Here is a 17012-nt window from a genome sequence, read left to right on the forward strand (position 1 = left end):
TCCACGGCTGAGTCCACCGAACGCCTGAAGCAAAGCTGTGCCTGGCCAAGAGGAGCCGCACAGAGCACAAGCTGCCCGACAAGCGGTGTGTCAGGAGATTGGTACTAGAGTCCCCCAGGCAAAGGTGGGAAGCTCTGCCTGGAACTGATTACTAAGAAGAAGCCAAAGAAGATGGGACATGTTGGCCGAACTCCCTGATTCTCCCGAGAATGACCACCACAACACTAGCGGTAAGTGGTGCTCCAGGGAACCGAGAGAGGGGAGGCCCAAACAAGCCCTTAGGTGGGGTGAGAAGAACCAGACCCCAAGGTGGAGTGAAAGAAGGGGAAACACCAAGGTGGAGTAAGAGAGACATGGCCCCAAGGTGGGGTGAGAGTATCGAAGTCCCAAGGGGGGTGAGAGAGACACAACCCCAACATGGGATGAGAGTAATGAAACCCCAAGGTGGGGTAAGAGAAGCAAGACCCCAAGGTGGGGGTGAAAGAAGTTGAAACCCTATGCAGGGTGAAAGAGATCAGAACCCAAGGTCCAAGGGGGTTGAGAGACCTCCAACCTCAAGGTGGGGTGTGGGAAACTAAAACCCAAGCTAGGGTAAAAATTAAGCTCTACAGCAAGGACGAATATGCTAGGAACTTTACTGATAAAGAATACCAAGAACACCCTCAAAGGTGGGCACAGATCCCATGTTCTCAAGGGAGGAAAGTGGACAAAAGACATTAGACTTGATTGGCTACATTGATTGGGACTTTCCTCTCTTTCCTCCTACCGACTACTACTCTGAGGATCCTACATCTGCCATTTGTCTGCATGAGGTGGCATCTCACAGGCAACATCCCACGCACTGCAAGGTAAGCCCAACAGGGCTATTGCTCCGCTTTTCCCTGATTTACTGGCGCTTCCATGCATTTTAAAGCAGTTTTCATTTCTGTATGTTATTTAAAGCACCTTAGCATGTTTGATCACCTGCTGCCACAGATTGCACATGTTGTCCAGTTGAGATTTACCATCCCCGGGCACTCTGCTTTCATCATGGCTGTCATCTTCGTTCTCCACCCAGGCACCGGATTGCCTCTCCTTTTACTTTGACTGCAACTGCAGAGATTGGCCTTCCTCAAAATCAAAGGGCCAATAGGAGAGCTGGCATGCATGTTAACCGGCCCACTCCCTAGGTCCCTGCCAAAGGCCTCTGTGCCTGTCCGGGCCTGGCTTGAAGGACCCCCATCCTACCCCCCGCAGCACCTCACACCCCCCCACCTCCCAGCCTCATGGAACTGCCATCCAGAATGCAGCCTGCAACCCCTCCTAACATGTGTCTCTGGAACTTAGTTCTCCCACCAAGAAGAGCTGCAAGTCATGTCCTGGACATTGACAACCTTTTTGACTAACTCACACAGCAGTGAACTTGTGTGTGCCTACGTCCTACTACCTTCCTATTTGTATTTATTTGGTATTTATATAGGGCCTTAAAAAGGTACAATAGTAAACAAATTAATCTTGACATTAGTAGCCTGAGTTCAGCCCTGCTGGATCATATGAAGTTTCAGCGATTTGTGGAATAAGGAATAAGTAGTGCTCGAGCGTAGAGAAAGAGGAAGAACATTCCAATGCAGGGGCGCAAGGTGAGCAAGTGTGCAAAAATGTGATTGGACACAGGGAGGGGCTGGAACTACAAGACGAAACTGAGCACTAGAGCGAAGGGAGAGGGAGGGAGTGTAGAATGAGACCAGTGAGGAAAGGTAATACGGAGTAAGACCGTAAAGTGATTTGAATGCCAAGCAAAGAAAGTTGAATTTAAGCTGTGCATGGAAAGGAAACCAGCCAAGAGTGAAAAGAGCAGACAATATAGATTCATGTGAGGTCAAACAGAAGAGTACCCGAAATGCAGCATTGAAAATTAATTTTAGAGGAGCAAGTAGAGAGTTTGGAAGTCCAAAAAGTGTACTGGAACAGTAAAAGAGACGTGAAAAAATTAGAAAAGATATACGTACCTTAGTTGCATCAAAAGTTGAGAAGGAGCAGACTTTGGAAATAGTAAATAGATGATAACGGCAAGCACGAGAAGAGATAGAAATGTGATGTTTGAATGATAGGGCGGAATCAAAGTATAGTCCCGGATTGCAAGCAGTAGATACAATAGGAAGTTGAGAAGGAGGAAATGAAATAAATGAAGGAGGAATAGGAGAGGGAATGGTAGTAGACGAGAATAAGAGTACTTCCGTTTTGGTAGTGAGAGGATATCCATGATTTGATGGCCAGTAATCATGAAGACAGCGGAGTATGAATATCCGATGAAAAGGAGGAGAAAGAGGGAGAGAAAGCTGGGTGTCATTAACATAGAAGTGGTGAGATGGGTCATAAAAGGAGATAACTTTAGCAAGAGGAGAAGTATAAACAGAGCAAAGAAAAGGTCCAAAAACCGCCCCTATGCTTTCTATATCCCTTTTCCTTAATTCATTCAGTGCTTTTTGGTAATTTGAATCCTGTTGTGGTTCTAACAACTCCTCACCCCATTTTGTATTTAATTTTCTGTGCTTTTTGGTCATTCGAATCCTGGTGTGGTTGTAACAACTTCTTATCCCCGCCCCCATTCTGGTACTCGACTGCTTATAATTGCATCTGTATTCTAGCTTTCAGGCTATTGGGTCAACTGGTAAGCTTCTGTTCATGCAGTCTCTCCTCTGTCTCCCATCCTCATCTCTCTGACACCTCTATGGCACTTGCCATCTCCCCTATCTTTTGTAACTGCTATACAATCGCCTATCCTCCCTCTCACATGAAGTCTGGAAGGAAAAAGTTCAAAAAAGACATCCTGACCACTAACCCCAATCTACCCATCACAGACACCTACGTCAGCGCAGCTTCCAGACAGATGTTCACCAATATCCTCTTCTCTGTCTCCTCTCCAGATCTTTGCAATCCTCATCTTATCTCAACTCTCTCTCCTCTCACATCTTCACCCTTAAAAGGTAGACCTGTTGCATCTAGCCTTGCTAAATGTTCGCTCTGCTATCAAACAATCTGTCAACATCTGCCTCTTCTTTGAAGACCTTGACCTCCTCACTCTTAGGCAGACATGGTTCAATGCCAGCTCAGCCACTGCTTTTGACTCCTTTCTCCCTTCTCCCTGATGGCTATAAGATCATCTCCAAGCCCCAGCCTAACCGTGCAGGCAGTGGGGTTGCCCTGATCTTGCTTGAGTGGGTCCCTTTTTTCCTCATACCCAGCCAGCCATACTCCTCCTTCGAAAGCCTGGTCTGCAAGTTTGGCATCTCTCCTACTTCCTCCCTGACCATTGCCACAATCTACAGACCGCCTGGCTCCTCTAATAATGGGCTGAATTCTCCTCCTCTCTCCTCACATCTACCTCCAAACTACTTCTCTTGGGTGACTTTAACATCCACCTTGACTCATCAATCACAGCATTCACTCTCTTCCGTGACCTCTGCACCTCGGTCACCCTCTTCATTCTCCCATCAGGCCCCACCCACTCTGGCAGACACGCTCTCAATGCCTTGATCCACACTCTCCTCCCCACCCCACCCTCCTGGTCAGACCACTCCCTTCTCTACTCTTACTTGAGGCCTCTCTGTCCTCTGACCACACCTCCCCAGCTCTGCCAACCTCGTTCTCGGACATCCATCCGATGAAACGAGTGTCAGCTGCTGCCTTTGCATCCAGTTTCATCCCTCCTCTCCTCCCACTGCAGACTCTACCTCTGGCTCTGTTTTCAGCAACTTCCATCTTGCCATCATTAATACTCTTGACATTCTTGCCCAAGTCATGAGGATCCTCCTGAACCATGCCTCCAAGCTTATCACCTGGTACGTCTTTGATCTTGCAACCCTGAAACACAAGTGCAGAGCTGCGAAACGGAAGTGGCAGACCTCAGGCTCACCCTCTGACAAACTGGCCTGTCGCCTTCTCCAAAGGCAATAGCGACTCTCCATTCGCTCCAAGAAAAGGGCTTGCATCTCTAGTGCATCCAACAGCACAGCGGAACTCTTTAAAATCTTCAAGGAACTAGCCAACCCTACCAGAGTCTCCACCTCACCTCTTCCTTCTCAGGTCCTCTGCAATGCATTGGCCACACACTTCACTACAAAAACTCAGGACGTCCTGAGCACCCTCTCTTCCCTTTTCCCTTCCCCTTCCCCTACCTCGCTGTCACCTTTTTGGCCTCCCATTCCCCCTCTGCCTTTCTCTTCTCCTTCTCTCCTATCACATCAGATGAAGTCACTAAAGTTGTCCGCTCTATCAAGGTCTCCTCCAAACAGGTCTGCCCCTGTTCTTCCAGAACTATTAAGGACAGTATTTGCTTTCTTGCCCCTGTACTTCCTGATTTCTGCAGTCCCTCTTTTGCTACTCAGTCTTTCCCCTCCACCCTCAAGCACTCGTATCCCCCCCTGAAATAACCTTCCTCCGACCCCCCCTCGTGTCTGGCTAACTCCTGCCCCATCTCTATCACCCCTTCCTTGGGAAACTCTTGGAGCAGCTGTTCTTCTCCCAACTGACCCAGCACACTGAGCTTGTTGGTTGCCTACACGACCAACAATTGGGATTCTGAGCATCCGGAGGCACAGAAACTGTTCTCCTGAACACCCGTGAAGAACTGCTTGCATATCTTGATTCTAACTCTCCAGCTGTTCTCATTCTTCTTGATCTCTCCTCCGCTTTTGATGCAGTCAACCACTCCATCCTCATAAAACAGCTCCATGATGCCCTTGGTATCTTAAAGCGGACACTGGACTGGCAGATCTGCTTCCTCAATAACTGTCCCTCCCAGATTATCCTGGGCTCTTTCTCCTCTCCCATCTCCACCTGTGGCGCTCCCCAAGGCTCTAACCTTTCTCCCTCGCTCTTTAACATTTATCTTGCTCCTCTTGCACTACTTATTTCCGCTTTCTCGCCTTACTTCCAGTGTTTATGGAGATGACGCACAACTTTTCTTCAAACTTCCCTCTGATCCTCTCTTACTTCCTCATCATTCCTGACTGCCTATCTGCCATCCAGTCCCGGCGTACCTCCAATGATCTCTGCCTCAATAACCGCAAGACTGAGATTCCTCCCATTGGGACCCCTGCTCCCTCTTTCTTCCCCTCCCTCTGACCACACTATACGGGCACCCCTTTCTCCTTCATCTGAAGCCAGAAATGTTGGAGTCATTTTTGACTCCTCTTTCCTTCCTTCCTCCCTCATATAGAGGATCTTGCCAAGAAGGCCCAATTTCAACTCCATCTCCTCAAAGGAATCCTTCCTTTCCTCACTTTCCCTCAGAAGCACAACGTCTCGCGAGCTTTGGTACTCTCTAGGCTAGACTACTGCAACAGCTTCTTCCTTAATCTACCCTCTTCCTCCTATTCCTCTCTACGTCCCCTACAGCTTGTCCAGAATAGGGCTGTGAGACTTATCCTTGGCCTCAAGCCCAGGCACCGCATCTCTCCAGCCCTAAAATCTCTCCACTGGCTGCTGGTTGCTGTAAGGACCAAATTCATATCCCTCTGCGTCATCCATAAGGCTGTCTGGGGCCGGGGACCACACGATCTACAACTGGCTCTTACCAAATACTCTCCCTCCAGAGCTTTACATTTCTCAGGTGCCAACTCTCTGCGTGTCGAGCGCTTCGCTAAACATCAAGCTGGTGACCGATCTCTTTCTCTTTCCTCAGCTGGCTCCCTTCTTTGGAACAGCCTCACCTTCCTCTCCATCTTGAGCCAGATCTCCTCAGATTCTGGAAGCTCCTCAAGACTTTCATTTTCACCTCCTGCTTCCATCTCTCCCTCCCTTGCTAAACCCCATAGTCGCTGAGATTGGTGACCAGGGCATGCATGTGTCCTTCTGTGTCCTGGCCTCCCCCGGTCCGACCAATCACCTTCAGCCTCCACCCACTCACGCGCTTGCATTGGGGCACCCTCTGGCATGTGCTATTTCACAGGCCTGGACTTGTTACTGGCAGATGACCACTGTTACTAAGTGATCTCTGCCTGGCACTTAACAGCTGCATGTAAACGTACCTCTTGTGTGGGATACATTTACCCACTCAGCAGGATTCCCCTCCATAACCAAGCTGCACTTCAGCAGTACCAGCAAAATGGCTGCTCTGGCTCCTTTGAGCCCCATTGCCTCGCATCAAAAACTGCGTTTTGCAGCTACAAAATGATGGCTGCACAATCTTGCCTAAGCACCTATTGGGCAAGTTGGAACAGGGAGCACACTGAGGAAGGCTACTAGTGGGTTTTCTTGTGTGCACCAAAGAAGCGAATTGAAAAGCAGCGCTGCTTGCTAAAAAGTTCCCATTGAAAAGGGAATATTTTACATTAAAAAGGATGTTGCCCTGAGGCTCTTTCATCTGTTCAACCTTTCACAGTTCTGATCCAGGGAGATCTAGCAGTACCCATCCACATTCAGATTGTGCCAGCAAAAGAAAGCATTATCACAGAATGACAGGCTGTGTCGGGCATGATCTGGGAAGTCACCAGAAACTTTACTTTCAGCCGTACAGAAAAGCGCTTGACTTTTTGCTACAAAGTGTCAAAAATAAACCCTGCAAAAGAAACCCTAGCTCTCTGTGCATATGTCAATTTCAATGGACCTTTTCCTTGTGCAGACTGTTGTGTAAGAGAAACTGACTAGGGCTACAAACAGTGTTTGGATTCCAGATGGGAGAGCAAACCCGAATTTGAAAGGGACATTCAGCAGAATTCATCAGTGTAAAAATGGGCTTTTGCAAACAAGAAAAAATGCCTGTTTTAAAAGTACAATGTTTAATAAAAACTTGCCCTTGCCTAGAAATGTCAGTGGGGGGTGATGTTTGAAAACAGATGGGATGTTTTGTTTCAACACACATGATTCTGATTCAGAAAAATAAAATAAATAAGTAAAGGCATTGGCTGCATTGTGGAACTAGCCAAACAGGTTTTCTGCTTTTGGGGGGTGCTAACGGGAGATGCCTCCCCCCCAGAAGGAGCCACAATGCGTTTCTGGGACACTTGCATGTTAATTTCTGTACTTGGAAACTTTGAATGGCCAAAAGGACTAAATATCACACGCTCGTTAGACTTCTGTCTGCGTTCCAGCTTTACATAATATATTTTGGGGCACCTACGTGTGACATTTTGGAAGTGACAATAAACATTCACTCAAACTGGGAAACTCCATGGCAACCCTGGGCCTGGAATAAAATGGGCCTAGTTGAAGGATAAAGGACAGCGCCATTTGGCTCAAAATACTATTTGATGAATAAACATTTAAGACTATCAATTCTATAACCGGACAGCGCAGTGATGTAAATGTGGTACAGTTTTAAATGTGATTTTCATGACTTTCAAATAAGATATTGTGGCTGTCCACAGCATGTATGGGACACAAACACCAGGAAAATGTGAATCATGGGGAAAGTACACATGATGGAACATTACAAATTAATGTAAATATGTCCTATTATAATATTTACCCACACCTAAAATTATGGGATCTTGGGTGAAGCGGTTCCCACTAAAAAGCGTGAAAAACTATTATAAGGACGAAACAATGTTGTACGGACCTGGGAGTGGGAGCATCATGCTCTGCATAAAATATACTATTTGCCTATCTAATTTGTAAAAGTGCTACAACTTTATAAATGTGTGATATATGTTAAAGTTCATTTTTAGCAAAAAGGGCTGTGGGATGGTTTTGCATATCATAAAACACAACCTCCTAAACTGAGTCCCCTCCTTGAGGAGGCGGCAAAAACAGGCTGACCTATCCGGTTCTCGGGGGATAGATCTAGCTTAGTTCTGCCCAACAATAAATCCCGTGATGTCACCATGCCTTAAAAATAGGAGAGGTTGACACACACAGACAGACTCTCTCCTGAATTTCCAGCGCCTGCGTATCCAGACATTTCAGATCCACCTTTGCAAGATTCCAGACTCTACTGCCAGGCCAATGCATAACTGGCCCCATCCAGGCAAGGCCTTGATCCAGAAACCCCACAAAAGACCCAATAACAAGGGGGAAAGGCAGTGGTACCGTTTGGGAGTATCCTGTGACCAGACCAGCTTTTTGCCACACTACCTGCATGCCTGCTGTACCCTTGCCATCCAGTGACCAGACTTGCCCAGCTGTTTGCTGTACGGTGCACCCGCCGTGCTGTGATTAGAGCCTTTGAGTCCAGAACTTGGTTGACTGGCCCAAATCCCAAACTCCAGTGTGGATTGTGAGTATTTCCCTATCCCATAGCAACACATAGCCTATCCTATCTTGATACTTTGCCTTTGTCCTACTCTCTAAGTAATCCTATCCATACCCTAGTAACTTTTTTAAAACTGTTAGAATTCTTTGTGCATCCCATCCTTGATTTCTAAGCATTAGCGCCCTTCTATTCATTTCTGTCTTGCATAGATCCTTAGTTATATTTTGAATAATGTAAGTAATTCCCACATAGAGCTGAACGCCGGGTGAAAAGGTTGACATTGCAAATTAACCTTGGATTGTACCGTGTATTTCTTTAACAATCTAGTCTTGATAATCTAGTTTAAGTAAAACTTTTCTTTTCTTTCCAAACTGATTTTCTCTTTTAACTGCTTTATTTTCCCAAACCGAGTCTCCTTCCACCTTGAAAATCTCATCCAGTTATTCAGCTAGAGTCACTCTTTCACTTCTATATGTACCTTGTGATGTACATCTATTCCCCAGCCTAAAAACCACATTCCGATTCTGTATATTTCACCCGTTTAAAAAAAATAAACGTTTTGACATTTAAAACTGCAAAAAAAGTGTAAATTGCAACTTTTCCACGTATGATTTTTGACTGCAGTGTGTTCTCACTTTCAAGTTGCCTTTGAACTGTATGCCTTTTGTGATACCTTACCTTATAGTAACTAGTGATATAACATCCCTGGTACTGTGATAAAACATATGTACATCATTATTTAACCACACATATAATGAATTATTTGCCAAATTCCGATTGTCATTTTATGCCATTCCAAAGGGTTTTAAATTGTTGCCTCTTATTTTGTGAGGGAAGGTCAGATTTTAATTCTGTTTGCTGCCTAATATCCCGAACTCCTTGCTGCTCCTTTCTATCCACTCGAAATTCGATGAATTGGGGTGTGAGAGAACATTGCAGGGGGAAACCTTAACTCAGGTGCTATCTACCTGAACTGCATAATTGCTCCGATTTATTTGGGTTTTGGATATGTTCTTGTAGAAGGTTAACCAAATGTATTTCAGTAGTTTTCATTGTAATGATCAACCCATTGGTGATTTCTGCCCAATATAAAAAGTGTGTGATTTTCTTTGAATTTAAAATAAATAAATATTGTATTACCACCCACCGCCTGGTTCTTGGTCCGGGTATTTGTAAAAGGGGTTGGGTACCAGCTTAATTTAAGAGTCCTGATCCGTTGTCTGACGCCCGATTGGAATCCTTCACACTTGGCACTTCCCTCTGTGGTACTCCTAGCACCCCCCTCTCCTCCACACTTCCCCTCTCTTTCTCTCTCTCCGCACTTGCATGTTCTGAATCCTCACAAGGCCTAGTAAAACCGCCTCTCTCCTCATGTTATTGTATTTGCCTTCATTCCCATATTCCATCCTGGTTGCACTGTGGGTGCTTTGAAACACAATTTACTTGATGTATAAGTGCCTTACAAATGCGCAATAAATAAATAAAATAAAAATTGAACTGTGTAGACGAGAGAGCGATTGAAGAGAAATTCATTCTACTTGCTTGGTTGTTCTCCAGGGGGGAGGAGCCCTTTTAAGAAAGACACACCAAGGAGGGGGTCAAACTGTCTGGGGATGCTTGTGGTCTCGTGCAGAAGGGATGTGACCTAACATTTCAGGTTGGAGTGCCCCTTCTGAGGTGGGACCAAGCCCGACTTGCATATGGTCTTTGCCCTTTTTGTAACGGATTGGCTGGTGAAGAACGATGGTCTGGAGGTTTGCCCAGAGCGATGCCATGGGTTAAGATTAATTCTAAACCTTCCAGCCATCACCTCTTTTGTTTTCTGGGTCAAAAACTGCCACCATTCACTTACTAAGGCCAATGGCCTAAGTGTAACATTGTTGGATTCATGTGTTTCTTTTATAGTGGTAGGGACAGAGCTCTGGTTAGTACAAGATTCTGGAGAGACAACTTTCTTGTATTTTAACAACATCCTGACAAGCATACATTTATGGTTTCTTAAGAGTAGGGCCAAGAACCTTAGAGCTAGGTACAGCTTAGGTTTGTGATTGATAATAAAAGAATATCTGCTACAATGCCACCCTTTCTGTCGCCTGATTCTGATATACCATAAGTGGTGTCAGCAGTGGGATGTGTGTAACCCGATACAGAGTCCGACCCAAACCGAACTTCACATGCCCAAGCCCATTGACAAACTACCTCCTGTTGGTCAGTGCGGTATCAAACCTTCATTAGTGGTCCACAAAAGCAAACCTCTTTAATGGGTGAAAACCAACAACCTATCCCAACAGCTCCCTGTATTAGTGAATTCCCCAGTGGTTGAGGAGATGATGGTGAACTCAAGTCTTCTGATCCGGAAATTGTTTCTGCCACCAGCAGCTTGGTCTGGGCCGTAGAACGTGGAATCCCGAGATGGAATATGGCTACTCCCCCATCTCTCGAGTCTCCCCTCAAGAGAATTATCCGTAGCCAAGAGAAGGCAGATCAGAGACACTTGATAGAATAGGTGGATTCCCGGGTAGCCATCCATGTCCTCATAGACTGCTACAGACCTATTGTGAGGGTGAAGATTTGGGCATATTGTTTGTCAACTTTGAATGCTTAGTATAAGGAAGGCATGGTATTGAAGTAAGACAGACACAAGTGGCCACAGTTCAAGGGTGTTTATTGAACTTTCACAAGGGGTGAAAACGCCTATCTAAACCAAAATCTACAGATGGGAGCAAGCTACGAACATCAAATAATAATTATGCAGTCCTAGTGGAGGCTTGTCAAAATAAAAGGGCATATACTAAAAATCTATTGCCAATCCTTACTGCTACTTTACAAATAGTGTGGGGTAATGTTCATGAAAAGAAAGAAGTGTTCACAAAATGCCAAGTTAGGATATTCGGGCTGTTGGCCTCCCTTCCTCATGCTTTCAGCACGGAGCAAGGCGTTTCACTTGAGCCAAGCACACACTCTGGCCTCCTTGACACAAGGAGACATCTCCAATGCCAGCATCAGGCCCTTCTGAGGTCAAGTCTCTTTTCCATCAAAGTCTCTTGATTCGGCGGGCCTGATGTACAAAACAAAAATGAAAATTTCTTTTCTTCTTATAATTATATGATTTGGATATCTCTCCTTGGATCCTTTCAGCCGTGCTCAGATCCCATTTATTCCTTCTCGGGTGACTCACGGTTCACCCCAGATCCCCCTCAACCGGGCTCATATCCCTTCTTCACATTCAATTAGTCTCCATAAGCTGGGCTCAGACCAATTGCAATTTACTTTATACTTAGTGAAGACTTTCGAATGTGCACTGGGTTTAGCTCAATCCCTTGCAGGACCACTTTGATACTAAGTTCCTCTTTTACAATGCAGTTGCCATTCAGTAGGATACCTAACAGAGACCCTTTGAATGGGCACCCACGTGGCACTGGACCACTCTGTACGCGGTATCCGATTTGGGTTTTTCAAAGTGCATTCACTCCTTCATTTTCCACTTGTTCGCACCTCTCATCATATGCACTTTAAACACTGCCTTTTGTGGATTTCTTCATACAATGTTGCCGCTTGCAACCTTGGTTCAAACACAAGCTGATTTTTGTATCAGTTTCTCTGACTCACTGGCTGTGCTGCTTCTACTGGCGTGGCTTTCTCGCAGGAGCCAATGACAGTACCACAGCGGCAATCTCCCCTCCCGGACTGGGTTATCGACACAGGATCGCCCCGGATACATTTGATGCACAGTGTAGGTTCGTTCAGCTCCTGTTAGTGTTAGGAATGAGATGGTCCTGTCCTTTCCCCCTTATACCTCTCTTCAGTATTCAGATGATGTATGGGCGAAGGGGGAAGACTCTCACCCCCACGGCACAAGTGTCTTATAATGTGACATAGAAATTTGCAATAACTATGCCATTCTCAATCCAAGTTACAGATGCCATTTTGTACAGCTACAGGTGCCATCTTTTCTTTAGGCACAGAAATCATCCCCCTGTAAACTCAGCTCTCTCATTCCCAGCACGGCGAACAAACAGACCACAGCCCCGCCACCCTTTTGCCAGATCTGCAAAAGCCTTGTTCTCCCGGAAGTCCAGTCAGTTATTGTTGCAAGTGTTTAGTATTTTTCTCAGGGACTGTGCATTCTGCTGATTGTGAGATCCAGAGCAGGCCCAAGTCTGAATGCCTATCCATCTCCACTAACCCACCCATGCCCCCTCGACACCCACACTGCCAGGCCAAAGCCCACAGGCCCCCAGTCCTCTAATCTCTTTCATGTAGATAGATGCTTACCCCATGATCACATTGTACTGACCAATATAGAACCTCTGATGTGTGCTTAATCCTGTAGTGTAATATATTGTCCCCTCAACACTAACACAGATCCGCATACATCATGAATCATCTGGTAGATCAAACCTCCCAAGAGCGGTACCTGTGTGGGGGACTCTAGAATGCCAGTAAATTAGTCTGTGGTCCTTGAAGTACCTCCACGTACTGGTTTTATGTTTGCCATTATTCATTCAATATCAGTTCATGTTGTTTAGCTTAGATAGTTGGTATTGTAACCTTCTCGCTGCCCTGACCTTCACCGCAGAGATGAGCCCAGCTGACCTACGTGAACCACAATCAACTGAAATGTATTGACCAATGGACACCTAGTATCCCTTATGTAATATATGTTCCCCACCAATGTTAAGCAGCAGAACTACCAGAGTCTAATGATGTCACTGATGATGTAATTGGCTGTTATAATGTGCTGCCCGTGTAATTTTTGGCAGAGTGCTCTCAGGCAGCAGAGTTCTTTGTGTGCCAACTTTATTTTATGACGTTTGTTACCTCTTGCAATTTATCTCAGTCTTATTCCCTTCTGGGGTGTCAATTCATTCATTTGGTGTGAGGACACGTGTGAGAAGGGAGTCTGTGCCTTCATTTGGTGACCCCTTTGTGTGATATCTCCTCGAGATACTCCTGTACGGCAGAGAGATCAGGGCTTCTCCGCAAGGCCGCCCCCACCTACGGCTGATCAGTCCCCAGACAACGCGTATGCAGAAGAAAAAAGGTTCTTTGGGTTCCGGCTTTGCGAATACCCTGCTGCTCGCCTGAGCCGGGTGCGGCCCCAGGGAGAGGCCCATGTCTTGTGTATAGACCACGAATGGAGGCTCTTGGAGGAACACTGGGACGTGAATATAAATTGCAAGACCGAACAAACACTAAAGTAGGGGAATATAGAGCAGTGTGATTGAAGACCTAGAAGTGAATGTGTGTTTGGGTGATAAAGTGAAGCGCTTTTTTTTAATGGCCATTAGTTTTTTATTGAAGAGAAATAAGGTGACAGAATAGAGGAAATACGGGAACCTAGCTTCGCAAGGGGTTAGAAGGCAGTGCCGCATTACACTGTCTCGCCCAGTGCGGAGGAAAATACCTGTCTGGCTTGGGATCCTCTTGTTTCTGTATTAACATGAATTCTGTACCTTTTGGAATTGGGAGCTAAGCTGCCTCTTTTGCCGCTGTGTCCACAGCTGTGGTCCCTAAAGATACTTTGTCATTAGTATGTGTATCTGATTGGCATTTGACCTGGGGCACAACTGAGGATTCTGCAAGAGCTTCAATCAGTTTATTCAGTAACTCTGCATGTGGTACAGGGTACCCATCTGCAAAAAAGGTTTCTAAAGGTCAAGAGTACTTTCCTCCTTGCTTCGCTCTCCGGTCTTGCCTTTCTCCTCGTGTTAAGTCGCCACCTTGGAAATGCTGCTTCCTTGTGTGCTCTTCCTTGCTCAGAATGTGCTTTCATGCTACACCTTTTATCCATGTGGGGAAGTGTCATGGAAGTCGGGTGTATGCGTAATGATTAGTAATTGCCTGACCTTGCCTAACCAGGTTGTTGGGACTTGTCAGGTATACGGCTCTAGTGTTAGTCCGTTGTCGCTCATGATGAACTGTCTGTGAGAAAGTGTTCGTGTCGGGAAAGGAGGGGGGGTGTGAGCTTCAATGTATCCTTCCTGGTAGATTGGGGACAAGGTGTTCTAGGAAAGGGGATACTGCGTCTCGCCCTTCGGTGTACAACTTTCACTCCCCGGATACCCCTCATCCCCTGGGTCCACCCCCAGAAACTGGATCCAATAGCGATGGACCTGTCTTGGCCACCTGGATGACATATACCTGGGGACTAGCAGGTGTGACACCTTCAGGTTTCTCACACATCCCAAGCAGGGGATTGCAAGTTTGAAAATTGGCATTAGTTCCCTCGCGAGCCAAATGATGCACAGCACATGTATTTTGCAGATTCAGTCTTTTTTGACAGAGAATACTTTCCAAACATGACTGAACAAAAATGGCGGGAAACTGTTCCCCTTTGGTCCACCTGGAATCGGCAAATATGGCAATTCAAAGGTGTTCACACGTTTGGACATGGCATGTAGATTCCCACATGTGATGTATTTTTTAAATTATATGCAGTTCCAGACCACTTGCAGCAATAGGAACTTGAGCTGCTACCCTGAATGGAAAAGGTAACAAGGTGAGTTCTGGAGTGCATCCTATAGAGAAGAAAAATAACACAATGGCACCAAGCATATTACCTATGCATCAGGGAGTCCTGTGTGTGGGCAGTTCAAGTAACATGCTAGCTTTAAGGTTGGTTCTTTGCTTCACATTAACTGTGCTTTTTACTTAAGACTTGTTTGGGGTTTTCATAACTTGTTTCTGTTTGTTCAATTTGTGTATGGAATGCATGGCCAGTAAGCAACAACATAAACTACATATTTTTGTTATTCATTACAGCATTACAATTTTGGAATTGAAAGACCATTGTGTTGGCTGTTTCTGATGGGTCCTGTGTGTTACCTGTGATTGGGTTTCATAGGTCCTGCCTTCGAATCCGGGTAAGTAAGCCTATCATACATTGATATCTGCCTATTCGTTTGCTACAATGTAAAGTTTACAAGCACCAGGGTTGATATGACTCTTTGGTTTAGAGTCCCTATTTATTAACCTAGAATTGGGTAAAGTGCACTTTAACCTTTCCTGTTGAAAGGGTGACCCTCTATTTTTGGTCCTTAAACAGCCAAAACTAAGTAGACCTTTACCATCTATATCTACTCTGACTTGCAGCAAACAAATCCGAAATTGTTGAAACCTGATGCTTGTTTTTTGTGTTTGTTCACTTGGTCCTCCATTGACAGTGGAATGCGTGCATGCATGGGATTATAAACTGCAAACCCTGCTAGCTGGGAAGCAACCGAGTGCTGTACATAAGGGGTACAGAGGTGCTGGGGTGGATCATCAGATGGTTGAGCTCCAGAGGTGAAGCTTTAGAGTCGGTAGGAGCAATCAGCATTTGGCAAGATGTTCTTTAAAGAGTGGGGTCTACAGGTCCTTCCTGCATTGAAGAATGGAAGGGAATGACCTTCTCTGCATTGGTAATGTGTTGCATAGCCAGTTTGCAGCAGGGAAATGCCTATTTCCTGCTGTCTTCCCCCTTGCAGTTGTTTGTGGCACACTGGGTTATAGAGATGGCAAGTGTATTGGTCTGGTAGAGTGTTGTTTTTCTTGTGACTGCTTTGTAGGATCTTGAATGGGTAGCTAGGGCAGCTCCTTATGGAAGGGGGTGATATGGTCAAATTTCCTTAGATCTGTGATTTTGCATTTTGGATGGCTTTCAGAGGCCCCTATGTGGCATCTGAGGCTCAAGCGAGTAAAACATTGCCACCATCCAGGTGGGAGATGACAAGGGCTTGGACAACTGTTGTGGATACTCCAGGCAGGAATGAAAGGCTTATAGAGCACCACAAACTGTTACTATGCTGCTTGGTTTTTCTTGGCGGTTTGTGTTTTAAATGAGAAGTCACAGTCTGTGGTAAAGGAAAGACAATTTTCAATAAATAAGAATTGAGGTTTTTGTCAGTAAACCAATTCTGCACTTGGGCGAAATTGGGAGGATTTCCTTTTACCAGGTTGGGCTTTAGGCAGGTGTTTGATATCCAGGCTTGGATGATGGATACAGTGATTGAGTCGATGAATGTCATTGACACAATTGATATTTAGGTAAAGCTGTGTGTCATCTGTGTATTGGTGTATATTGATGTTGTGTTGGTGAGGAGCTCTCCCATATATTCCATATAGAGATTGAACATTACTGGGTATAGGATGGAGCCTTGTGGAACTTCACATGTTTCTGGGAGATGCTAGGATCTGTTGGGGCCCATCTGGAGGAGTTGATTCTATTGGAGAGGTATGAAAACACTGCAGACTGTTCCAAAGACGCATTTGGACAGGTTGAAGAGGGGGGCTTAATAGTTAACCATATCCAAGGTGGTGGAAAAGTTGAGTAGGACAAGTAAGCAGTGGTTATTATTTTGTCCAGGATTTGTAGAACCTTCTTTGTGACTGTTTGAGTGGTGATCTCTGTGCTTTGTGTTAGTTCCCGATTGTTAACCAGATTGGTAGTCCTGTAGGAGATTGTGCTCAGTGATCCTTTCTTGCAACTAGGTGGCGACAGTCTTTTCGATCAATTTGCAGATGAAGAGTTGATGCATGGTTGGGTGATAGGAGAGGTTAGAATGTATGATTGTAGGGTTTCCTCTGCAGCTTCAAATGCATCTGGGAATGTACCTTTTATGAGGAATTAATTGCTGATCTTGAGCAGTGGTGTGAATGCTTCAACTGTATTGACTTTCAAGTCTGTTGAGAAGAGGATGTCATCTCTGTATGCAGTAGGTTTGAGGACTGCAAGAGTGCTGGTCAGGTCTTCTTGATTAGTTGTCCTGAATTCATTTTTTCTTGATATATTGCAGGCTGGAATTTGTGGCATGTCTGTGGTGAGTTTGGAGCTCTCAATGTGTTGCCTCATTCATCT

At 45.5% G+C, this 17012-nt stretch overlaps 1 protein-coding gene across 3 annotated transcripts in view; it reads left to right on the plus strand.

Annotated features, from left to right (window-relative positions):
* The window catches only part of AK9 (adenylate kinase 9), a 1784103-nt gene that overhangs the window by 37884 nt on the left and 1729207 nt on the right, over nt 1-17012 (plus strand). For all 3 annotated transcript variants that reach the window (XM_069606660.1, XM_069606662.1, XM_069606661.1), the window contains exon 2: nt 14939-15039. The gene's annotated coding sequence lies outside the window, so the exon portion shown is untranslated. The remainder of the gene's footprint in view (nt 1-14938; nt 15040-17012) is intronic.

This window comes from Ambystoma mexicanum, chromosome 4p (assembly GCF_040938575.1).
Source record: "Ambystoma mexicanum isolate Mex_15411 chromosome 4p, UKY_AmexF1_1, whole genome shotgun sequence".
Classification (NCBI taxonomy): Eukaryota; Metazoa; Chordata; class Amphibia; order Caudata; family Ambystomatidae; genus Ambystoma; species Ambystoma mexicanum.